At 26.4% G+C, this 21,433-nt stretch overlaps 1 pseudogene; it reads left to right on the forward strand.

Annotated features, from left to right (window-relative positions):
• Positions 1–9,427: 9,427 nt before the first annotated feature.
• Positions 9,428–15,832, forward strand: LOC139225230 (RNA-splicing ligase RtcB homolog; annotated as a pseudogene).
• Positions 15,833–21,433: the final 5,601 nt, after the last annotated feature.

Consider the following 21,433-nt stretch of genomic DNA (forward strand, 5'->3'; position numbering starts at 1 on the left):
AGAATAGTACTTCCTATGATGTATTTCTAAAGATAATTTTATCAATAAAAATTGGTGACCGACTCAATATCAATGTATGCGTAAATAACATTGGATACTGTATTGTCTGTTTATATCTTAATAATGCATTATTCATCATCAAAATTCATAAATATATAGAACGTGTATGTCTGTAGTATATAAAATTTTTTCAAAGACTAATAATACATGGTAATTCCCTTTAACATGTATTCTTGTGGTCCCTAACACTAATAAACATAAATGGGAGAGAATTTAGAACAAAAAACTTTAGATATACTGTTTAAAGAAGTTTTCATGAGTATAGAATTAAAAAATTAAATATAATATAATAAGTTACAAATGACCATTTATGTTTTTGAACGAAAACTGAACTTCTTAAGTAATGTGTTTATAAATTAATTACAGTGTCAAATATATTGTATAGAGTTATCCTAATTTCGTAATTATACGACTATTTATAATAATTAAAAAATTTTTTTAATAAATGGTATTTATTTCAAAGAAAAATATAGACCAACTATCGACAAACCGAAAAATAAAACCTCATCTTATATTTTGCGAAAGTGAACGATATTATCCGAATAAAAAACGTGTGTAAACATGCAAAACTTGGAATTATTGATATGGCGCTTAATCTCATTTCATGAGCTAAAATTTTCGTATATTTCAACAAAAAATCAAATCAGAATATTATTTAATCCAAAATGAGCAGTCCTTTGTAGGTATTCTGCGAAATGAATTCAAATATATTTTATAATTATTATCAATCACATTGAATTCTTAATGACTATTGAAAAAACGGTTATATAACTTGATTTAATGTATAACAATAAAAAATTTTTATACATAAGGAATTTTAAAAACAAGTATATTCTACATATATTTTGACAAAATTTTAATAACTTCAAGCGCATAGGATTTAACGCGCACGCATTATTATTCTTACTTCTTTTATTTTAATTATTATTTTGATAAATATCAAAATAATATATAATAAACAAAAGAGATTATTTAAAATGAATAATACTACTATTTATAACAAAATTTATGAAGAAATTATTAATAAACTATAGTCTATTTATTTAACGCATGTGCAAGTCATATTTTATTTTGGAGAATATGAACGTTATAAATCATTTTTTTGGCACTAAAAAGTATATAATATACTTTTAAGATGTATCTGATGAATTATTTTAGTATTTTAAATTCTGTAAGAGCTGTAAATAGTAGGTTGTATATTTCTAATGCAAGTCGTCAAAAAATGTTCGTGGCAAACAATGATACTACAGTATTCTGTAGGTATTTATGCAATGTAAATAGTACTAATCAAAATTCGAAAAATAAAATAATGCCGACGAAAAAAACCTTGATAGAACGCGTCAAAGAAGAAGTGACCCATTATAAAAATGGAACAAAATTATTTTTTCTAGATTTAAAATTATCAGTAAGGTATATAAGAAGGTTGTTGAATGGGAAAAATCTGAGTGTAAGAGAAAAGCTTCAAGTAATAAATAATACCAAAAAGTTTATGTAACAAATAATTTTTGTAATAAATCATAATAAATAATATTAATAAATTTTATCAATATACATATATTTGAGGAGTTGATCAATATATATTATAGTTGAAACGTACTACTGTTGATATCTTCCGATTGGTGCCATTTTTAGCATTAATTCTTATCCCTTTTGCTGAATTTGCGTTACCTTTTATTGTCAAAATATTTCCCGGATTTTTACCGTCAACTTTTCATGGACATCGTACTGATGTAATAATCTATATTAATTCCCGTTATAATAATAACAATTCATTATCATAACTATTTAATTTTAGATTGATATTATTCGACAAAAATTACTTATGGATTTAGAATATCGTAGTGCAATGTATTCTGAAATAGGAAAATATCACTATACACGAAAAAGTACATTGTCACAAGGATTTGCTAATCTTATGGATGAAGTAAGAGCTGGGAGACGTAAAATACATCATAAAGATCTTGTTAAATATTCAAAATATATGTCCGAAGATGATCTCACCGATATACTTACTTCAGAAGAATTACAAAGTTTGCTAAGAACAGTATGGGTTAAAAAAGATTCAAAATTAGATCCTGAATATATGGATGAATTAACACAAACAAAGTTGGATGAAATAGAACAAAGTGACCAGGTAATTAGTTCTATTAAATAATTTATTCGGCTTTGAATTTGTATAAATTCATCGATCCTTTTTTTCTTTCTCTCGCTGTTAGACTCATATCTATATAGATATTCAAATATCTGTAAAATATTTTTTCATTTATTTTAATTTACTATTAATATTTAGCATCTTCAAGAATTAGTAAATAATGAATTTAATAATGTTAAAAGAGATGAACTTGTTGCTAATTGTGAATTACGTGGTCTTACACATTCATTTTTTACTGATGAATTACTCAAACAAAAACTTCGTCGTGTATTTTTTACTAACAAAAAATATTCATACGAACAATACATCAAATATATTATATTGATTTGATATTTTTTTTCTAGTGGGTAAATTATAGAATCAATTATGGTGTACCAGTACTTTTTATGCTATTAACACGATTAGCCGAATCTGAAGATAGTACTTTTATTACTAATGTTATAAAAGCTATTCCTGATAGAATCGTAATTTTTATTTTAACTAAGAAATAAATCGCTTTATGTTTATTTATTTATTCATTTATTCATAGGTAAATGAACTTGAAATTAATATTGCTACTGATGAGGGAGAAAAATTAAGTCATCAAACAATGTATGAAATTATTAAAAATGAAGAAGAGCTCATTGAGCAAGAACAAAATGAATTATCCCAAGAAAAGTTTTCTGATTCAAACGCCAATAAATAGAAATTAGCTATCACACTTTTTAATGTTTAAATCTATTTATTTTTTGATATTTATATAGTTCCATCTTTTTTGTTGTGATCGCTAGCTTGCTATTGTATGATTGTGATTCGATTCGTCTGATCCACTGTTGACGAAATTATAAATATATCAGTAGATATTTAATGTACAAAAAAAATTAATTTCTTATATATACGTCATGTGTTAAAAAAGTATCGGAACTTTCAAAATATACAAAAGTATGGTAACGCTAATATAAAAGATCTCATTCGAAATAATCACCACAGTAACCAATACACTTATTCCTGAGACTTTTCCATTTTTCCAAACAATTCAAAAATTCATTTTTTTCATATATATATATATATATATATATATATATATAGAATAACTCTTTCGTCGAATTTTGTTTAATGTCGGAGATCGACTCAAATCTTTTTCTCTTTTAATGACTTTTACTTTCGAAAAAAGGAAAATCACAAGGTCCCAGATCAAAAGAATGCGACGGATGAGGCAAAGTTTGGATTTATAACTTTCCCGAAAATTTCATCGCTTTTTAAGAAGTGTTTGTTCGATCATTATCGCAATGAAGTACCAAACTATTAGATATTCCACATGTCAGGCTTATTACGCGAATAGCTTTTCTCGATGTTTTATGTAAAAATTTTACATATTATTCACCCGTAACAACTACACGTGTAGATTCAATGTCAATAATTCCATGCGAGGCGAATGAAAACGATGATAAAACTTTAATTTTACTCCGAAATTGTCACGCTTTTTTGGACTCTGCGATAACAATTTCCACTTCGAATATTGTACTTTTGTTCTTCGATAATATCCATAGTCACATGTGCTATGCCCAGTCACATTTATTTTTAATTTATCATCATTTGATGACAAAATATAATCTTTTCTGGATTTTTTGGGGGTGCATTTCTTTTTGCTCCAAAGCTAACAGACGTGGGAAAATCTTTTGCGGCAACCCATGTTACCTCCAATTCGTTAAATGGAATATTCCGACATGGCTTGTAAAATTAGGAATATCATCAGAAATTTTTTCGATCGTCAGTCAACGATCTGAATATATCATATCACTGAAATTAATTATAGCTTTGAATTTCGTCCGTAAAGTGGACTATCGCTTTTAATGGAATTTTTACGAGTGTTACAACGTTGGTATTATTCAAAAGCTCCATATGATTATTTATAAAATCATTTTAATTTTTTCAGCGCTTTTTTTACCGAGATTTACGCAAAATTTTACACAAATCCTAAGCTCGAGCTTTTCTGCCATGATGTTGCGTACAATAAAAACTTGTTTAATTGTATGTTATTTGACTTTATTAAACATGACCGGACAGATGGCTTATCTCGCTGACCCTAGGTCATGGGTTCGAGTCCTTGTTCCGCACACTTTTTTTTATTGTATCCCTTAATCCAAAGTTAGTAAGAACACTATGGTAATTGCATGTTTCTATATAAAATTATAGTACATGCCGGTAGTGAGGGAAGCCTGATGGGAGGGTAAAATCGAGTGCTGATGCACTAGAGTACGATAGTAAATTCCTGCCTCGGTTGAGGTGATTCCTATAGAGCCAACGTCCAATAAATAATTAGGGTAATTTTTTAAAAAAAGATGATTTTTGTCTATAGTAGGCTGAACTCCCACTAAATATTTGCAGAATAATAAGTTAGAAATAGTGTGTGATGTCGTGTGGTTAAATCATGATTTTTTTACTCCGCTGCGGTGCTTACAGCGTTTAATTAAGCAAGTCTAGTTAACTTGAACTCTTCACATTCAAATAAGTTGCGCGAGGGGTTGCGCTCACGACTAAAAAAAAATTAAGGGTTATTTAACTTCTTATATTGCATCTATTATCGAGTGCTTTTATTAAATTTCTATCTGTAATATAGAGATTATTTATATAAGAAAATTTTTAATATTTCTTCCTAGTATTCCGTGAGTTTAAGTTTGATGGCTTTTAAATAATAATTAGCACTGTACACAAATTTATGATAAATGGTTCGGCAATAAAGCATAAAATTCATTTATTTGTATTATTTAATTCAAATTATTTAAAAAGATTATGCGTCTTATATTTTTATCTTATAAGATATAATAATCATAATAAGTCAGCGTATTCGAGCGCTTGTAGCGAAATTTTCCGACAAAAGATAAAATATCTTACAATAATATACACAGAGCACTTAAGTTCATTTATTATAACTTTTTGCTTTAAAACAAGAATACACTGCTCATCATATGAATTTTTTTTACTCAAAAAACTTTGATATGCACACATAAATCTATGAAATAATCTTCTTATTAAGCCTAGTTTTCACAAATAATTGTGGAGTTGTGAATAAAAAATTACTACAAAATGGGTATTATATACCCATTTTGTTATAGGAGTGTCAATCTTATCAAAAATAATAAAAATATGCTTCTGATTTTTCTCTAATACTTAAATTAAATATTATTTATAAGATAATTAATACTCTCTTGTTTGTAATAATGTGCTAGCTAGATAACCTTGTCACGTCGTTTTATTCAATAAAGAGCTTATAAGCATCTCTACTGATCTAATATTAATGTACATTAATCTTATGCTTCTATTTTTTTTTACGTACGGGAACATAATGATTGTTATTAACATCAGAGGAGAGCCATATTAAGTTTGTTTTACTGTAACCCAGCTAATTTATAATACTGACAAAGCCATAATTTCTGATATTTGGATTTGTAAAAAATGTTTTCTTCTGTCTAAATATGTTTTGGGGCGTAAACATTTCACACTGAAAGCTCTTTGATATATACCGCCACTAATTTCTTAAAATGAATACAATAAGTTACATACGTCTTTTACACCAAACATGCTTCTTTATTCCTATATTAGCAAGAAAAAGCCCATCAGCTCCATTTCTTTAAGAGGTGAGATAGCTGTACTCCAAATTCACTGCTACTTGAATCTTTCGTATGACTCAATAGACACTAGTGTTGAAGAATAAAATACGATTAATTTCTATTTCGTTATTTATACAATACCGCATATCCATTATAAAGCAGCTTGCGAAGTTATGGCCTAAGCTAATTGAATTATCACAAATGATTAGTAACAATAAGCATCCTTAAGTAATATAATCATATGTAACATCATCGGAGGGATATAATGATGGCAATATCTATATCATATTAACACTTCATATATGACCAAAAGTCGTCAACTCTAAAATTATTCATATTATACCAGCAAATAGTCTCTTTAAAAGTGACTAATTGTAAACTAGTGAATTGGAGATTCATAATCCCAAATTATATTGAATATTTTTGCGGCTAGATTGTAGGTATTTCATTATTTATCAAACTACATATGCTGTATAATAAATAGATAAACTAAAATTGAATGTCATAACATCGTATAGTTATAAACTATCTTTCTAAGTGAACTTTCTTCATTAATGCACTCTATTACTAACTGTAAGGTTATTTAAATCATCCATAGAGAACTCATTTTTACCACATACTCTGATTTTATCGCTTTTTTTGGGAATACTCTATTTGTAGCATTTTCCAGTTTGATTAATCAACTCTGAGTATGATTGTTTCTTTAAATTATCAATAAGCTACATATAAGTATAATACGAAAATCAAATTCATAGTTAAACACTGTGGTTTCGAGTTAGTACAAACGTGCTTTACTCAACGTAGAAATAACTAAATGGCACTGTTGTCGACATCTTTCCATACCTACATGATATCATATTATCTAGAGTATGTATAATAAAAATATGCTATATAAGCTAAGATAAAGTATGACAAATTAGCGAGATCATAAAATTATGACACTTTGCATAGCTATTTTTTCAAAAAAGTAATTGTAATAACATTTATCTCTATATAATTTATCAACATCCCGCAAGATTTTGCTTATTAGTCAATATATGCAAGTGAAAAGTGAACTAATAGTCAAGTATTATTAACTCATAGATAGTATTTGCAAAATTATATGGGCGCGTAAAAAACTAGTACGCTATGAATTACAATCACAATGAGAACAATGTGCTTATAATCCGCTTGATTTTGACATATTCTTGTCTAAATTAAATTAAATTATGAATATAAAATTCAATTTGATTCTATATCTATTTTATTATAGATTCTTTGATGCAACAAATTTTTTTTAATTGACTATCGTAATAATGAGTTAATTTAATATACATATATTAAAAATAATGCTACACGAGAATAAGCCAGAAATAATATTATTTATTTTACAAGGTACATTAAAATTTGTATATAATAAAAACAAAAGAATGCTTTTAATGAGTATTGGTGGTATCTTGTCATTCATAAGTGTATTCAATTGGAAGAGGAAATGTATAAAAACAACTAGAAAAGTTCGACTTTGATATATATTTTGATGAATTAAAATAAATGTTTCAGTACTGCGGCATAGCGGCGTCTTCTCGACCTCTCTTCAGAGTCGCTATTTCTACAGGATTGATTCGTAATTTGTTACAAATTAAAATATTCTAATTAAGTCATACTTATACTGAAAAATGAGTAATATCGATTTAAAAGGCAGAGGGATGGTGAATCCGAGTGTTTATAAAACTCAGTTGATTGACATAAATGTCTGTCTATTTTAGGCGATTTCTGTAGAGTTAACAATATATGAAATAAAATCTTTAATTCAAAGACAAAAATATTATTTGCATTACCATAGAATAACAAGCTGGAATATGTTAAAGTGCATTTGTACAATAGAAGATAGTATTACTCTGAAGTGTGTCAATCTATTAGTCGAGCGAGTGAGACACACAAATTAGCTTCCTTAGCGCTTGAATTTGCAATTAAAAAAATCATTTTAAGTATTTTTTCAAAATAAAGCTACTTATTAAAAATGAAATCATAAAACCTTCTTAGTTAATCTACAGGTGTTATCAGTGTTAGATTTTTAGGATGACTTAATATTTTTTTAAAAACTACTATAAAGTTTTATAATATAAAAAATTAAATTTTTTAATCAATGGTGTATATCAAATTATGCGTCAATACTTGCTTTTGTGATGCGAGAGAAACAATGATTTGAAAAGCTGTATATAACTCTCTAGTAGTAGCGCCTAACTACTATTGCTATTAAATCAGTGAGTTGAGATATCTACAACAAAAATCAATTACTCGAGCTATAAATTAACCGTATCAATTTAGGCAGTGTTTATGAAAACTTTCTGTAGTTTTTAAATTACCATAATCATTCATTGGAAATTTTAATATAATTAATAAATAAGCTTAGATTGTGTAGATTCATAAATTAAAATAAAATAGTAATAAATTGATACGTCACAAATAAATTTTTTATACGTAAATAAATATGTATGTTAACTACGACATACGCCATTTTACTAAAGAAAAATAATCACAACTTATACAAAAATCAAATAAAAGTTCTTTCTGTGCATTAGAATTTATTAGATAAAGTTTTTAATTTTCATAATATAAAATAATCACATAATTCATTAAACAAATTTTAAAGTAATTAAATTGACATGTGATTCTACAATCAAAAAAAACAGAAATTATCAGAAAAACTAAAGATAACGTCAATAAATCCTCAATTATTCGTCAATTAAGAAAGTTTAATTTTATTGCAATAATGTTCTTTTATCAAGCTAATTCTTTATTTCACACTGAAAAAAAATTTCTTTAAGAATAGTTGAAATAAGTTAGAAAATAAATATGATATTGGACAAAGATGGTTGGATTATTATACAAATTTACATTTTAAGCTGCAAAAGAAACAATTAGTATTAATATTTTAAAGAATTATTCGTAATCTACCGGCTCAACTCGGTGAGCATCACGTGATGGAGTTTACGTGTAATAATGTCTGATTTTTTAAACATAAAATTATTTTTAAAATAAAGAATGACACGATAGAATAAACTATCATTACTATAAATAAATCAATTAAAAAAGGAGGATTTGCAATAATTATATCGAATTAATGACTATCATAAAATTAGACACAACAAAGAAATAGTTTTTTGTTTAAATTAGCTATGTTGTATCTTGCAGAAAATAATTTTAAGAAAAAATTTAGTCAAAAAATACATTTCTGATTTACATAAAAAACATTCAATGAAATATATTTACATTGAACTATACTACTCTCTTAAGTTGTTGATCACCAAATATAAACAAATAAATTCAACCAATTATAAATTAACCCATCACTTGTTATTAAAATAATTTTTAATTTAAAATCAATTTGACCCCATTGCAAATTAAAATGATGATGACTAATCTACAAAGTCTCTGGATCTTTTTAACAAATTTAAACTTTGCAGAATAAATTTTAAAGCATATAATTTATTCTTATATAACATATGAACAATAAAAATATATTTAAACAAAATATCATTTGAAATAACTCTCAATAAGATACAGTAGGGAATGTTCGGAAGTGTCCGTATTGCTATGGTTTCAAACGAAGTTGATTGTTATTAATCTTATTAGTTGGTGGTTAATGGTTGTCAGGAGTTATGAGGATGAAATGAAATATATACAAGAAATAAACAAACATACTTTTATAATTAAGAAGGGTTTTGTGCCAAATATGAATGTAAAAACATTTGTTTGTTATATATAATAAGAGATTAATTATTTAACATAGGTTGAAGGTATATTTTATGTAAATGAAAATTTAAAAAAATTAATGTTTGATGAAATGAAGCATTTTCAAACAAAGGAGGTATTCTTAATATTACGATCAAATAAATTTATAAATTATTAATAAAGGTTTTGGGGGATTTTTACCAGGAATGAAGCAAATAGCTAATGTTGCATCTTTACCTGGTATTGTGGGCCGTATTTATTAACATTTTTTTATAATAAAAACATCTGATATAATGTCTATAGAAATCTATTGGTTTACCAGATGTACATTCTGGTTATGGTTTTGCAATAGGTAATATATAGAGATTTGTCGATAATTTTTAAATAATCATTTTTTTTAAATAATCATTTTTTTAATAATTTTAGGTAATGTTGCAGCATTTGATACATCTAATCCAGATGCTATTGTTTCTCCTGGTAGCTAAATATTTATGATAATAATTATTTTATAAAAATATAGGCGGTGTGGGATTTGATATAAATTGTGGTGTAAGATTAATTCGCACAAACTTATCACTTGACGATATTGAACCACATAAAGAAGAATTAGCTCAAGTTATAATGATGAAATTTCAATTAAAATTGTAATTTTAAAAAAAGGCATTATTTGATCATATTCCAGTTGGAATCGGGTCTAGAGGAATGATACCAGTTAATGAATAGTAATCTGTGCATCTAATTATTGTTATTAATTAACTTGATTAGTGAACTAAATAAAGTATTAGAAAATGGACTAAATTGGTGTGTTGAAAATGGTACTTATTTTTACAATAATACTTTAAATGTCCTTACAAATTTTAAAGTATATTTATTTTAGGATATGCATGGGAAGAGGATAAAATCACTGTGAAGAATATGGGAAAATGCCAAATGCGGATGCAACTAAAGTATCTCTTAAAGCAAAAAAAACGTGGTATGCCACAAGTAACTGTTATGAATTATTGTAATTTTTTTTGTAATGATTTTAATATAGTTAGGAACACTTGGTGCTGGGAATCATTATGCTGAAGTGCAAGTTGTTGAAGAATATATAATGAATCAAATGCGTCAACATTTGGCATAAATTTTAAAGGCCAAGTTATATAATTGATATATTCTATTAATTTCTAAATATTTATTTCCAGATTTGCATCATGGTTCATAGTGGTTCTAGAGGATTAGGACATCAAGTAGCTACAGGTATATATCCTCATTTTATCTTTAGTATTTTAAATGCGACATATTTATATATCTTAAAAGAGATTTTTGACATTTTGTATCTATTTAAGTTAATTTGAACTATGTTAGTTTTTCTGGCAAATAAAAAATAAGTTAGTTTTAAAATAAACGTTATGTAAATTGCCAGGTGCTAGAGTTTATATTATATATTAAGAAAATTAATAATTTTATATTAATAGTATATATTATATATATTGAAAAAATGAAAAATTTGATTTAATAAAATTTATTTACTCATTTCATTGTAGCAATTTGCTCTAATAGTTATATTGATTATAAATTAGCTCTATCTAATCGAACTGTAATTTGTAATGTTCTATTCGTTGAATTATTTTTCTCTTATATTACGAATATAGACACATGGTGACTCTCTAAATATAATTATTACAACTACATTTTTATAATAAATATATATTTAAACTAAAAGAATTTTTAAGTTGTAAAAAATTCTGTATGGAACCACTTTATAAATTTAACTAATTACATTATAATTTCATTAAATTATAGTAGTAGTATATTTCTATAATAATTTTGTTATTAGAATATTGTGATGTCCTCTTATTATCTTAACCATAGTTAATTTTTTGTAATTTTTCTGCTGCTATTTATCATTAGCATTAATACTATTATTCTTATTAATATATTATTATACTAAGTATTTCAGTCAATATTCTATCATAATGAATTTTTTAAAAGAATTTTAATTTTTTTATATGCTATTGATAATCATTTAGTATCGAAACTGTTTTACATGAAGAAATATTTTAGAATAACTACATAATCTTATTTTTTTAAGATTACATATTGTGATAGTGACTTTCTATTATATTAAATGATATATAATTCTTGAAGATGAACTTTTTCTATGTTCAAAATTTCGAAAAAACTTAATTTTTTACATAAACAGTGATTACTACTATTCCATGAAATTAAAAATTTCTCTTTAAATAACTTAAGTAACTTAATATTGGTTTATGTACAGTATAAAATTCTTTTTGAACTCTTTCTGTACAATTTTATATTCATGTGTATGAATATAAAATAGGATATGAGTAGAATTTGTATTTAATTATATTCTAAGTTTAATATATAATTCCGTATTGAGCTAGACTCATTTTTTTATGGGGCATAATAAAGATTACTTTTTAATTAATATCTTTATTCATTATATTAAACATCTTAAGTTTTCTTATTGGAGTTTTACTATCTATTTTATATATGAATTAGTCACTACTTTTTACTACAACGATGCAAGATCTCTCACATCCTTACTTTAAACATTTGTGCATATACGTATTGCCATGTAATTTCCATTATTTCTATTCTATTTATATATATAAACTATGGCATTAGTTTATTCTCCAGAACCCCATGCTTGAGAAATGACAATCTTGCTCCCTGATTCAAGTAATTTCTCCTTATCCCCACATAAAGAGAATGTGTTGGTGAATCAAATATTTTTACTGACTCCAAGTATTATATTTACTAAAATAAACACGTTGTGCATTTTAAATAAGTTGATTGTTAGTATTTTCCCTTGACACATCAAAAATTCATATTTATGCATCTTAGTATCTTGTAAGCATTTAATCACCCTTATTTTACATCTAAAGCATATTCACTCATTGTGTATGACTGAGAATTTTATATTAATAAAACTCTTTCAGATTGTGTAAATTTCTATGCATTGTGCAAAAATCTTTTTAATCATAATGACCCTCTCCTTTTTTTGTTTATTTTGGAAATAACTTAACATCTCAGACGTTTCAAAACACATTTTTTGTGTAAATATTTTTTTTTATGAACACAATCAAAAAGACTTTATGATTATCATTAAACTTATATATAACAGAATTTTTATCAACAGTATATGACAACCGTCTTGAAAAATATAAATTTGTCTTCCACTGTATTAAAAATAAGATCAAAGTTGTTAATTATAATTATTACTTTCTTCATGATTACCTTAGATACACTTTTTACGGTATATTACTATCCGATAGAAAACGAAATCTTACATGTAGAGTTTGACGTTCAATAACGTCACTTATACAACGGCATGTGTAAAGTTCGATTCTCAATAATAGAGTTTAAGTAATAACTATATATTATTTAAAAAAGAAAATTAATGTTTATAAAATTCTTGAAATTTTATATATGGTGGATTATTTAAACAGCGATGAATCAATGATGAAACCAACAATATAAAGTAAATAAATTAACATTTAAATCAGAATCAATGTGATCCATCTAAACCTATAGGAAAGTTTTGGATCAAATAAGAAGGTTGCTTATTATGTATTGTAATAACGTGGCGACTAGTGCATCAATATTTAAATTTGTTTCGTTACTCTGTAAAACTGTGCCCTATTGTTTCGGAATACCTAAAAATAGCTACAATAGCTATAAAAGGTCAAAATTAAGTACAACACATGAGAACATCATCATAAGTTGGGTAAACAGAGACCCGACAATAATGTTGAATATCCTTTTGCATAATGCTCATATAAAATTAAGAATTGATGCCTGTAACATTGCTATTGATAGTTCATAGATGCATAACGGCATTTCACTAAATGCTTAAAACTTTAGAAATTGTACTATAAAGGATGAGAAATCATACAACTATAGCCGTTCGTCTATCTAACGCGAATGAGTTCTATCGTAATTACTCTAAGAGATAGTCGCTTTATTTTTATTGAAGAAGTTTTCGCTGAGCGTTACGTCAAGAACGCATAATGGTGGTAGTTCTGCATATATTACTTAATTATTATAGGTGAAAAGAAGAGCCGTAAAATTTCTACTATAACATTAATGAATATATATGGAATATTAATAAATTTGTTTATAAATCAAGGTCCAGTGAAAAATGAAAATTAAAAGGAATTTTCGATCTAATTAAAAAGTAAGTGTCTAGAATTAAGTATTAAAAATCAAATTTTCTTAACGGATAACGCAAGAATTCATAATTTAAATGTGCTCTAGAAGAAACCGTTAGTAAAGAAAATATTAATCTTGGCGTATTTACCTCCTTATTTCCAATTTCTAAATCCCATAGAAAGTGTTTTTATGAAGTGGAAAAGTATGTTATTAGAAAAGAATCAGAAAATGGAACGATGTTAAATATTTTAAATAAAAACGGATTTACATCAAAAATTGGCAATGATCGTGAATAATTTGATATGAAATTGATCGTATATATTCAAAATCATTAATTGTAAAGTAATTATCGAATAAAAGAATATTTGCTTTCTGAATTGGTTAAAGCAATACAAAAATTTATTGTTATGTCATAGTCTAATATCAGCTTATTTTTAATATTTTTTCACTTTTCTTTTATTATTAGTCTAAAAACTACTTTTTTTAGCTTATAAAATACAATCTGTATATAGATTAGATGTATATAGAACTAGAAATTCATATTTACAGATTCTGAGCCATGATGTGGTGTTATTAGACGAGAAAGTGACGTTATTTAACGAAAAATAATGCTAATGAACGGGAAAGTGACGTTATTTAAAGTGAAAGTGACGTTATTGAAAAAAAAATAATGTTAATGAAGGGGAAGTGACGTTACTTAACGAGTATGTGACGTTATTGGACGTAAAACCCTATATTAGAATTTTCTAGAATCATCATTTTAATATTATATCTTGATAAAATTTATTGATTTAAGTCGTCTTGTTAACTTTCATTCTTATAATTTTATTTTTTAAATAATATTATTTCAATGTTATAGTTAGTTATACATGAATATTTTTCTCCAATTATACCACTTATTTAGGTGAAGTGAAGAATTTTTCATTAACAATTTATATTTAATTTATTGATATACATATTATTTCAATTATAAATATACATATTATTATATCTATAAATATACATATTATTATATTTAGATGCCTTAGTTCAGATGGAAAAAGCTATGGCTAGAGATAAAATTTGTATCAATGATAGACAAGTTGACTCATTTTCCAAAAATAGATATATAATTTGATTTCGTCTAGCTTGCGTGCGCTAAAATCAATTCAGTGGAAGGAAAAAACTATATGAAAGCAATGAGTGCGGCAGCAAATTTTGCTTTTGTTAATCGAAGTGCTATGACATACCTTACTAGACAGGCATATTATATCTGTTCATAAGCTATCTTTTGTTTAATTTAATTTTTATGTTATTTTAGGCATTTTCTAAAGTTTTCAAATCTAATGCTGATGACCTTGGAATGCATCTTGTTTATGACGTTTCACATAATATTGCTAAATTTGAAAATCATATTGTTGATGGTAAAGAAAAAAATTACTTATTCACAGAAAAGGGGCCACAAGAGCCTTTGCACCACATCATCCACTTTTACCACCTGATTATCAAGTATATGCTTTTTCAAATTTTTATCAACTTTTAAACAAAATACTTTAATAATTTATAGATAACTGGTCAACCTGTACTTATTGGAGGTACTATGGGAACTGCTAGGTAGCACTAAAATCTAATCGGATTTCTCTAAAGTATATATTTGTTATTTATAGTTATCTTCTAACTGGCACAAACAAAGGAATGGAAGATACGTTTGGTACTACATGTCATGGAGCTGTAATTGACTTTTCTAGACTAATTATGGGTCTAGTATAATAAATATTATTTTAGGGACGCTCATTGTCAAGATCAAAATCAAGGTTACAGATTAGATTATATTTAATTATATATTTTTTTTAAATTATATATTTTAGAAGGGAAATATCTTATGAAGCAATACTTCAAAGGTTAAAAGACATGGGAATTTCTATACGTGTTGCTTCTCCTAAACTTGTGATGGAAGAAGTATGCATTTTAGCATTATTTGTATTTTGTACATTAATAATTTGTATTTAATAGGCACCAGAGTCATATAAAAATGTCGACGATGTTGTTCAGACTTGTAATATTATCTTATATCTCATAATAAAATGTAATATATATATATAAACATAAAATAGGTCATGAAGTTGGTATTAGTCAAAAATGTGTTAAACTTCGTCCTGTTGCAGTTATTAAAGGCTAGTTCTATGTATTGTTGTTTTTTAACTACCATATTTTGAGCATACAATAGCTCATAAACTCCTCAAACTAAATATCAAAATTTCCTAATATAAGTATGTATTACTTTATTGTTATTGTCATGATGTTTAATTTATGATGCGTTATATATTGCAATATCACTTTTCTACTCTTAATAAAATTTCATTATTTTTCAGTTGTATATAAAAATTGTGTATATCTACATATTATGCTGAAAGGAAGAAAATTTTATTTTATATCGCTAAATAGTCAAATTTTGAGTATTAAGCATGAGTTGTACATTTCTTATGTAGTTCTCTCTTAAAAAAAATTTTAAGCTACTAGGTAGATATAACTTCTACTCTTTTATTACCATTGTCAATAATGTTTTTAAAGTAATGATTGATTATGTGAGAATTATTTTTTTTCTATGTTAAAAAATAGATTTAAAGCTTCTAGATATACCTTAGAGAAAATGATATAAACCTTTGAAGAATTAAAAGGTATCAAATCATACGACATTACACAAACTTTTTAATAACTATAAGAAGAAATAATTGAAATCAAAGTTATATATGCTTATTTAAGAAATATCACTGAAATGTTTTGACACACATGGTAGGAATCCTAAAAAAATGCCATTCACCGTAAAATTTGTTAAATATTTTAGTAAGAAACTTGTATCTAACCAACTTACTTTTATTAATAAACTAACTACTTTACAATATTTATATCAGTGGTATATTTTATTTAGAATTAGCTTGTTCGAAACTCTCATGGCAATTTCTATGCGCGAACTCAAACATTACATTCATTATTAATACGAAAATATTTACATCGTTAAATACGACGAATAGCTCCTCCAATTAGTAAGTATATTTCTTATAATTTGTATCATGTTCATCATTATACGTGTGCTTTTATCTAAATGGTAACTTTTTAAACACTCTAATACAGCACAGAATTACCTACTTTGTGTGGGAATTTGAAAATCTATGATTTATTTCTATAGGGAGTATTAGATAGATATAAGTTTTAGTGGATAGCATAATAATAAATAATTTCTTATATTTTCTTATATTTATTATATTTAAAGACCAATTTCTTTAAAATACTCATTGGTTATGATAATTCGTTTCTCTCAATCCGAAATTCTCGCGAATACTGTATCGATTGTATTCTCTTATTATTGAGTAAAATACATCGAAAGTTGGAGAATGTCTATTATATTTAACTCTAATTAATCTTAAGAACATGCCAATTTAATTAAATATTAATTAGACAGTTTCACTTTCTTTAGTATTCTTTATGGCAATAACTCTAATATGAGTTGTATTTTTTTATTGACTTTTGATTGGATTATGCCAAGAAATCAAACACAAAACTTTATAAACACACCAATCGATAATATCGTTATATTGCAATCTGTGTAAGTAACCCACAATCTCTTACTAATGATTCAGTACTATTGAATGTTATATAGAAAATTTATAAAAATCTAAGTGTCATCATTAATCCTTCAGATATTTATAAACACTATAAAATTCCCATTGGGTAATTTTTCAACTAATAGTAATATAATCGAATCTTTAAAGAAAGATAAAGTGCTAGAATTGTTTTTTTTAGTCGCAAAGTAAAACCCCTGGCGCAGCTTATTATGGCTGTGAACTTCAATCTGTTTAGACTTGCTTCATTAAACGCTGTAGGCTCCTCATTGAAGTTCTCCATCATATTTCGTAGACACAACACCACACACCATTTTTGACTTATTATTCTGCAAATATTTAGTGGGAGTTTAAACTACTAAAAATAATTTTCTTTTTTTAAAAATATTTCTCTATCCATCTATTGGACGTTTACTTAATAAGAATCGTCTCAATATCGGCATAAATTCCCTCCCCAGTGCATCAAATCACTCCTCGATTTCACCTTCCCATTATAGCATGTACTATAATTTTTTATAGAAACATGCAATTACCATAGTGTTCCTACTAACTTCAGATTAAAAGATACGATAAAAAAAAGTTGGCGAACCAGGACCCCGAGGTCAGTGAGCTAAGTCATATGTCTGCGCTAGAATCATTTGTAGCAGGATATTGCATGTCTTCTTATTCCATAAAGACTTCAAATGTATGTTTAGCACATTTTTTTAAATTTAAATAGATTAATTATTAAAAGTAATTTTCGGCATTTCGATCTCCAAAATGTGTGATGGATACAACGGCAAAGGTATTATCTTAGAGGAGTCCGCCGGTATAACTTTAAGTTATACCGTCCCTCTTTAATTTTGTAACTATCGCAATGTAGTTATATAATTGAAAATATTTCATTGTTGACCTCTCAAATCTTAAAAAAAATTTTCATCATACAAATTAAGTGAAATTCTAATAATTGATTTTGCAACAAGTGTACCTTTTGAGACGACAAATCGTTATGTATTGCCAAATGGGTCACTGAACTTTTAGTCTATGTGGTATGGTATGAGTGCCTAAATAGTACACCATACTTTGTACTTTTCAGTAGTTTTATAAGTTTGTAAATATATAGGAGTAATATAAAGTTTAGTAATGTAGAATTTCAGCACGTCAAGACATTTTATTGTAATAATTGACATAATCTAAATCAAGTGAAATTCAGTATTTTATATTTGTGTAATGGTGGTAGTATATTCCACTACACTTGTATATAGATAAGATAGTAGTGTATCTGACCTAATTAATAAATTTATCTGATTCTTTAATGTATTTATAAGTGGTTTGCTGTGTCAACACAAATTTTTTTTAAAGTAAACTTTCCATTGTATATATTATTTGATACTACTTAAAAATACAGTTAAGATATACATATTTGAGACATTGGGAATTAACATTCATCACCAAAATAAAAATTGTATTATAAAAAGTTTATGAATTTCATAAAACGAAAGGGTACTACTACATAAAGTAATCGTGACAGAGGCTGAAAAAACATCATGTTTAACTCTATTAAATATTATTCGATAGAAAAAAATTTGTAGATGATATTTTTCAATAAGATTATTTAAATATTAATTGTTAAAAAAATAATTTAAGTGCCAAAAGAGAATTTTCATCGTGAAGTAAATTTAGATGTATTTTCTACTAATATTTGATATCTAAAACAAATGAAGATAGTGTATAGTGATCGTATTAGATTTATGATTTTCCATTATAAAAAAGTGAAATTTAAATACTACAACCAATACTTGGAGAATTATAATTATTACTTAAGTAGATTTACTTTAGTTCTATGGTGTATATCAACTTCTTAAAATTATACAACAAAATAGTGGAGGTTGTTAAAGCAAATCTTGGAAATTAAAACAATTTGTTTAATGCATCTTGAAAGAATCCAATTCAAGAGAAATTTAAAAAACTTTTATGGTATTTTTTAAGTCGAATGATATATCAAACGTGTAAAAAAGCAATAAAATTTGCATAATTTTTATTGAGTAGATCATTACGAAAAATCCACTATAATCTCCAATTAAATGTTAAAAAATTAAAAAATTTTTCCAATAATGCATCAATTCTTTATAGTTAGAAAAAAAACGCAATTTTTTGGGCCTGAGGTTCATGTTTATAAGACTTCATTTTTTAACGCCGTAGGCACCGCAACGTAGTTTATAGTGGTAGTTTACACACGACACCATGATCCAGCTATTTATTCGGTGGTAGTGTAGAAGTTTTACCCACTAAACATTTCCCTTATGATTCTACCACCACTTCTATCTAATCAATTTCTCTCACGTTATCTCTGTGGGGATTAACTTAAAGGGAAGCAAGAATTTACCTTCATAATCCCGTGCCCAGCACTCGATTTAACCCTCTCATTAGCAGCATGATCTATAATTTTTTTGAGAACCTTGCAATTATCACCGTATTCCTTTAACTTCGTATGAAAGTATACGAAAGACAGGTAACAGTGAATGACACTGAGACTATAGCTTCAAACAAAACTGCTGGCAACCAATAGTCTATAAGACTAGTCTATAAGACTGGGGCACCTTTCTATTTCAATATGATCTCTTCTGATGAGATCATAATGAACCCAGGTATTCTGTATGACAGGCTAGAGTAGTAACTTTTATAACACAGAAAATATAATGCATAATTTATTAGTTTTGGTTGTTTTGCTGTACAATGGAACGCTGACTGCTAATCTCAATTCAGACACGTTGACAAAGAAAACGTACACACGAAATTTATTCTTAAGAAACCTTATTTTTAAAATTTTCTCATATCTTTTCTCGTATGGATCATATAAGTATAATGTAAATTTAATAAAATATTTTTAGTAAGCAAAAAATTTTCACCTAGCCAGTAAATTGCAATCACGCTTGATAATCAGTTTTAAGATTCAGTATTGAAGTATTTCTTACGAAATACTTAAGTAGAATATTTGCTTCGGCATTTTAAAGCTACATCGAAAGACACATAAGAATTTCAACTTGAACGTATAAGTTCCTGTTGACAGATACATAATTTCAAGACATTTTAAAAGAATCCTAATTAACAAATTTTAAATGAATAAGATTATTTCTTATAAATAAAAAAAAAGAATATCCGAATTCAACTAGTCCTATGCCATGTGATATTCTAAAATCAACAGTAATGATATTTTAATTATTTAATTTTACGACAAAAAATATGTAGTTATTTTATTTTAAGACTTAATCTACAAAGAAAAATTTCAACTTTAAAATCATTCATATAGTATCAAAAAAAATATTTATGGCAAAAAAATATTTATGGCAGAAAAAATATTTATGGCAAATAAAAATATTTATGGCAAAAAAAATATTTATGGCAAATAAAAATATTTATGGAACAAATAAATAGTTAAAGAGTACAAAATATATTGAGTTACAGAGAATCAATTTTTTTTATTTCATTAAAAACTTTTGAGATATTTTTTAATTACAACTTCATTAAGATCAGATTCAATAAGTTCATCAGGATTTTTATAACCTGGAATGGGCATAGTTTCATAAGGACCTTGAAATTCAAGAGGAAATTTCAATAGTGGAGGATCTATGACAAAAAAATTAAATTTCGCTTCAAATCACGAAATATATAATTACCACCAGGTATTATTTCATCTTCCTTCAGTTTACGTATATGACGTGTCTTTGGTAAGTCTTCAATAAGTCGAATATATGAGTGAGGAAATTTACACCTCAACAACTTTAAAGCGTTGTCTCTTGCTTCAAGTCTTGAATTTATATACTTAGTCATAGCTATATCCTCTTGTTTTTTAGCAACATTAATTCTCATTTTTGTGTCTTCAGACATTTTCTCAACCATATCACACCTATCTTCTGGCTTTATATCATCTAATAGTAGTGGATCAAACGGAACGTGGTGTCCTGATGGTTTAAAATACACAGATTCCCCATAGTTGGCCTTCCTTGTCTTGCCTTTTTTTGTTGGCTTCGATTTAGTAGTCGTTTGTGGTAACTTTTTTTTGGCGCCAGGATTATGTAGAACTATTGTTGAAGTTGAAAATGGCCTTGTAAGTAATACAAGTGAGATCTAAAAGCAGACATGTATAAACAATCCTCGGTTAATGTCGGAATAATTTATAC

The sequence above is a fragment of the Pempheris klunzingeri genome, unplaced genomic scaffold, assembly GCF_042242105.1.
Source record: "Pempheris klunzingeri isolate RE-2024b unplaced genomic scaffold, fPemKlu1.hap1 Scaffold_90, whole genome shotgun sequence".
NCBI lineage: Eukaryota > Metazoa > Chordata > Actinopteri > Acropomatiformes > Pempheridae > Pempheris > Pempheris klunzingeri.